The following is a 6,450-nucleotide window of genomic DNA, read 5'->3' on the forward strand; positions in this document are numbered from 1 at the left end:
GGTTGATAAAACTCCGTAATTAGCGGTCTGCTAACTTGATCTCTCGAGAGGGAGTCTAACACAGTTTCACGGTGATTTAGACCATGGATTAAACTTACACCGGAATATCCCTTTAACGTTGTAATGCTACGAATAAGGAAGAACTAACGCAGTGCTCGTATTCTGTGGCGTTTCTGATGGGATGTCAGGCCGTCTGCAGCCATTCCACATTCACATTTTATACATTTTAGGGCATTTATCAGACGCTTTTGTCCAAAGCGACTTACAGTAATTCAAACATTTCATACTCTGATGGCAGTGGATGCTATGCAAGGTGTCGACCAGCAATTCAGGAGCAGTTTGGGGTTCAGTAATCTTGGCAAAGGACACTTCGACATGCAGCTAGGAGGGAACCGGGATTCGAAACCAACAACCTTCAGCTGCCCCTACAGCCATGCTTATGGTGACAATAAAACAGGTATTCTAAGCCAAACCATGATGTTTAATGAGCACAGCGTTGTGATAGGAGAGAAATAGAAAGATGAAGCTAAACAGATGTAAAGTTGCAACCTAAAGAAAAGTAAAGTTTTAAGTTTTGGGTTGTTATGAAACAAAGTACAGCCTGCTTTGGTTGGTTGATAAAATGCACTCCCCTACAAAATCATCACCTCCCAAATATAGATATTCAGGTTATCTGGGAGGAAAGTGCTGTAATTTTAATCATAATATGTATCACAGAAAAACACTTTTTCACTTTTTTTTCAGTTTGCATTAATAATTGATTACATTTAACTTACTTTAGCACCACCCCGACATCACTTACTTGTTTAATTCTCCATGTATTGAATCAAGTTTTGCTGTCTGGCTAATGTTCCTTTGGTTATTAATGTTTTGTTAAATTTGCATGTTTACCTTATCCCCATAAGCCTAATGTTTTTATACCTCTTCCACGCACCATCTGGTCGAGGTTTGTTCCAGGTGGGAGTGTTGTGTCTGCTCGCACATCCCTCACGAGGATGGATGTTAGAGAGGAATGAAACTGACTGTGACTATGCCAAAGAGACGGAGGACAGATGAATAATCCTCTGGAAGCTCAGTCCTATTTCAACAGGATCGAGCCGCCGAAGCAATCACAGTAAGCCGAGCGAGGGGCAGCGCCCCATCAATAAAGTGGACAGGACTGTTACTCTTTGGGTGGTCACTTTCCTGGACACCCTTCATATCTCTCCCTCGGTACATCTTTTGAGTATCAGACACTCATCTCTTGTCGACTGTAAATGCGGCTGCGGAAAGTTTGTAGTTTTATCCTTCACAGAAAGCTGCAGCCACGGCCAGCTTGATTTATGTGTTCAGATTGCTTCCAAGTTTTCTTTTTACTGCAAAATGTTCGTACACTGAATGTTCCAAACAGCCTTCGTTCCACCAAAATGTGGTCACAGAATGCTGCTTTCACATGCACTGCACCAACTCTTTTTTAAAAGGGTGTAGCAAACCTTTAAAGGGGTTCACTCGTCACTCTTTGAGTTCACAGTAATAATCATTCTGTATCAATATTCTCAGCACCTGAGACTGACACCACACATTAAGTCTCCCCCTCCCCAACCTTTAAAAGAATCGATTCCAAACCGGCCTGAACAGACGACTTCCTCCTCCTGCACCACCACACTCCTCACATCCGCTCCTCCATCTTCAACATCCGATACTTCAATGTGTTAAACCTTTAAACTCACATTGTTGTGGCGTGTTCATGGCTAGTGAACACGGCCTTAAAAGAAATAGTGCTGTACAACTTCAAAGACCAGGACTTTCTTTTTAACGTGCAGTTTGCCTGAGAGTACCCGACTCAGAATACATGCTCCAAAACAGGTTACCTACAATAGTTTTGCACTTAGTTTGCAAAGCTTTAAGTGTTTTTAAATGTCTGACCGGACATGTACCTTCATTTATAGACGTTAACGAGCACACAGCTCCATTAGTGAACACTCCGATGTATACACGGATGCACACATGCATTTAAAACACAAAACATGCATTTAAAACACAAAACATGCAGCCCCATAATGCGAGCTCAGAACTGCCTCTGACCTCGTCGTGCTGCAAAGTCAAGTGATTTAAACAAGCAACATCCCATCAAGCGGTGAAAACAGACACGTCTGCGTCCCGGACGGCACCGTTCCCTGGTGTGTGCTGCACAACGACACAATGTTCTTGTTCAGGTGGAGGTGAAGGCAAGAATGCGATGCTCCATCGATGTGAGTCATGATTCCCCTGAGATAAGGCTCTCAGCTACACTCTATGGATTGTATCAGTGAGATGAAGAAGTGCCAGCCAGCCATCTGACCTCCTTTAACACAGGTGGTAAACAAGGGTTTTTTTATGTAGGTCAGTGATAATGTTAATGTTAATGTTCTGTCCCTGCAGAAAACAAATAGGAAAACATGCATTTTAAATCAAACAAAGCGAGGAAGAAGAAGCAGGAGGCTCCAAATTTAGAATCGTGAATCGAGGATTGAGGCTGAAACCAACAAGCCAGTGTTTGGTTTGGAAAATGTCCTGACCAGGGTTGGGAAGGTTACTAATTACCTGTTGGAAAATGTAATCAGGAATGTAAAGTAGTGTAACTTGGGTTGCATCTTCCTCCTCTTCCTCAGTGAACGGTGGGACTTGTCGGCTGCATTCCCGTGAGCCCAGGAGGTGATGAGTTCACTGTTCAGATCTGTGCAACGAAGAAGCAGCTTCAAGTGGAAACGAACTCTGACCTGAATGTTGCTCAGAGATATCTGGACCAACAGAGACCAAACAAAGGTCAGCGCCTCCGGGTGAGGTGCCAAAATTAAAGGCAGAGTACGGATGATTTGTCAGTTGCTGTTCATCAACACACCAGGTTTCAGGAAGTGATTCTGGAGGACAGTTGAATCTCATTCACAGGTCGTTGAAGTAAGAAAGTAGAGGTATTATTTTTAAATGTTTTGTTTTACCGGGAGGAAATGTTAACAACACCTGAATGCATCTATTTGATCTCATTTTTATGTATTCAACTATATTTCTGTGTTGTCTTTTCTCCTCCTCGCTACACTCTTCCCGCTCAGGTGCTTCTGATCAGGTTTGTTAGCTTAGTTGAAGCTAGCCTCTTCTTTTCATCTCACTGACTGCAGACAGCATCATTTGATGGACATTTTTAAAAAATCTTTAGATCCTATCGATGCTTCACTTTGATCACGGGTTGTCTCACAGGCATCACGGTGATGAGAACTGGGATCCTGCTGGAAGTGTTTACATCACATCAAGCTTTGTTTTGACTGTTTCGACTTGTTGGTCCCCAAACTCTCCTCCTCCTCCTCCTCCTCCTCCTCCTCCTCCTCAGAGCATCACTTATTGTCCCCCTCACAGCTCGCCGTGTAATCAGTTTACTGCTACATTTATCTCCCTCCTCTCTCCTCCTGAGAAAACATCACCTCTCTCTCTCTTCTCTCTAAGGTCTCTTCAGACAGACCGACACTCCAAATATAGAAAAACCAAACCTACCTCTGAGCGTGTAAACGATCATTAAACCCTGTCTCAAACTCTGTGTGCGTGTTTGATTGTGTTTCTTGTAAACATCCCTGCATGCGTGTGTGGGATGTGTGTGTGTGTGTGTGTGTGTGTGTGTGTGTGTGTGTGTGATGCCTGACATGTGAATGTGTGTGGGTGTGTTTGTGTATCTCACGCTGCTCTCTCTCTCTCTCTCCATTTTCGATTGTCCGTGTGTCTCTTAGCATTTCTTTCCTTATGTAAGATGAATAATTCAGGCCTTCAGAGGCAGAGAGTGGAGAGGGAACACTCATGGAAAAAATATGAAAGAGTCATGAGCCCCCGACTTCCTCCATGTATTGTCTTTCAAAGGCTGCATTTCCTCCGTGGTGGTGCGTAAACCCCGGCGCCTACACACACACACACACACACGCACACACACAAATCAGCCCTCATCAGCCCAGACTGGAGATTGAGCTGCTGCATTTGCATTTTGCCTAAAGTGTTTGGCACACAAACAGCATCTCTTGTTAGCCCTTGTCTGTAAAAAAGAAAAAAAAAAGGATAATAGATTACATCTTGCAAAAAAATATCGATACGTCCCTGCAGGGCTGTATCACAACAACAACAACAAAGAGCAGGGTGAGAAGAAGAAGAGCATCCCGGATACCTCAGCACGTTTTTATTATCTTAATTGGATAAATTAGATATTAGACAGCCACACACATTTTCTAGCAATAATTATGTTTTAGAGCTTTCTCCTCCTCCTCCTGAGTATTGGATTAGCTCTGTTTTCCCCTATTTAGCTACTTACCACCTCAGGCTTTTTGCTAATACTCCACTCCACCTATTACATCCTTCCCTTACAAGGTTTGCTGAGGTAGCCGTTCATGAAGAGATGTCGCAGCTGCAAAAAAAAAAAAAACTAAACAAAACACAAGCTCACTTAAAATATCAAGGCTTGCTCTGTTCGCCTGCAGCTCTTTTCACCTAATCAAGAATGCTGCAAGTGAACTTAATTTCACCGTTGTGTGAAAAATCCCGCGCTGTGTGTTGATTGGCTGCGAACGTCCGTCACTTCGGCGCGAGGAGGTCGCTGCCTTTTCACCCAGAAGCCGTCTCAATCCCCGGTTAGCTCATTACTCTCCAATCGGCTTGTGGGAAATAATTGACGAGAGAGGAGATCAGAGTCTTATTGGTGACACTCAGTGACACTTTGACATCAGACGGTGACATGCGACACAAGTCAGAGGTTTGGGGTGGACTGGAGGTGACAGTGCAAAGCAAGCGCACACTTGAGGAGAGCAAGAATCCTCGTAGGTGAAACAAAGTATGCACACAAATGAAATGATTGGCAGATTGACATCATGCAACCAAATTACCAGATTCATTTTGCATGTTTCTGATGTTTGAGGAAAAGCGTTGGAGTTATCTGGACCTGACAAAACTTTTTATTGCTTTAGATTCAATTTGCAATTCGTGACATGAGAACACCACCTGGTTAGGATTGGGAAAAGATCATGTTTCGCTTCTGTTGCCACCAACAAGGCAGGAAAATATCCGGTCATCTTGTGAAAAAACACACGTATTATTCTCAAACGGTGTTCTCCAGCTGAGCGTCCATCTCGCCAATCCGCAGTGCCAGCGCTGTCTCCTGCATCTCTATACATGAAAGTCAGCCCATGTAAATGTGAGTGTGACGGGACACATGAAAAGTCAATATGGTTCATTTGACACGTCACACAGAAACTGCCAGACATCTGATGGCGTCTGTGCTGTAAGGCGGAAAAACACCAGAAACAGACTGACGAAACTAGCAAAATGTAAAGCTCAGGGAAAGCTTTTCTGCTGCGTCAACCGATAACATGTGAGTGCTGAGAAGGCTGATTTTGATGTCTTTGGATGGAAGTCATTGATATCTGATCTCAGAGTGAGTCAGGATATTTAAAATATATTAGATTTGGACTTTGAATCAACGCTGGAGCCACGACAGTGAAACCACACTGCGAGTGTTTCCAGCTGTTCTGCGTATTTGCTATCAAACCCCTCGATCACATCAGAGATCGACGGCAGCGCTTTGTTCGTATGGCGCGATCAATAGCGGTTTGACATGAACAAAGCCATACGTTGGTGTCACACACAAGGAAGAGGGGGAGAAAATAAAGAGATGGAAAACAGAATGAAGGAGGAGGAGGGGGGGAGAGAGAGAGGAGGATGTGCTCAGACTAAGGAGAGTGTATTGATCCGTGTTCGTGATGGACTGAGAGGCTGCCTGTCACTCTGGCAGCCAAAGACAAATGGAGCTTCAGGCGGGCGGCTTTGCGGCCGTGCCGAGCGACTGGAAAGAGCTAAACAGCAGGAATAACAAAAACAAAAACACAAAAAAAAAGCCCAAAGGTTCAACTGGGGGAGGGGGACTCCGACTAAGAGCAGCGCACCTCATTAAATACTCAGCGTAAGCCCTGTGGATTTCATTGATTGCTGGTGTCCAGCAATGCCTGAGCTTTATCCGGCGCAGCCTCCCCTGAAAGAGGCAAAGTGAGCACGAGCCCGGAGCAGGGATGATTGTTTTTGCATCTTGAGTCTATTTCTGACTCAAGATCTTAATGTGGGCTGGCCCGGGCGGCTAAAGTGGGTCATAGGGTGAAGCGGACATGAAAGGGCTGACACAAAGTGGAGTCATCCTTGCTGGGGGGCATCACTGCCTCCACCCTGGTACTGCACACACACACACACACACACACACACACATGAAGAAGCCACTGCTTAACACCATCCTCCCTTTTTTTTCTCTCTGCCGCCCTCAGTTTTTCCACCCCTGGCCTCCCTGTTTTGATTGCCGCCTCTGTCAGTTTCTGCGTTTGTTGCCTCATGAAGCAGCAACAATGATGAGATTTTCATCTCGTACGTGCACTTTGCTGCACACTGCGGATATTACATTTGCAGCTTCCTGAGAACCAA

Source organism: Sparus aurata, chromosome 2 (assembly GCF_900880675.1).
Source record: "Sparus aurata chromosome 2, fSpaAur1.1, whole genome shotgun sequence".
In the NCBI taxonomy this organism is placed as follows: Eukaryota; Metazoa; Chordata; class Actinopteri; order Spariformes; family Sparidae; genus Sparus; species Sparus aurata.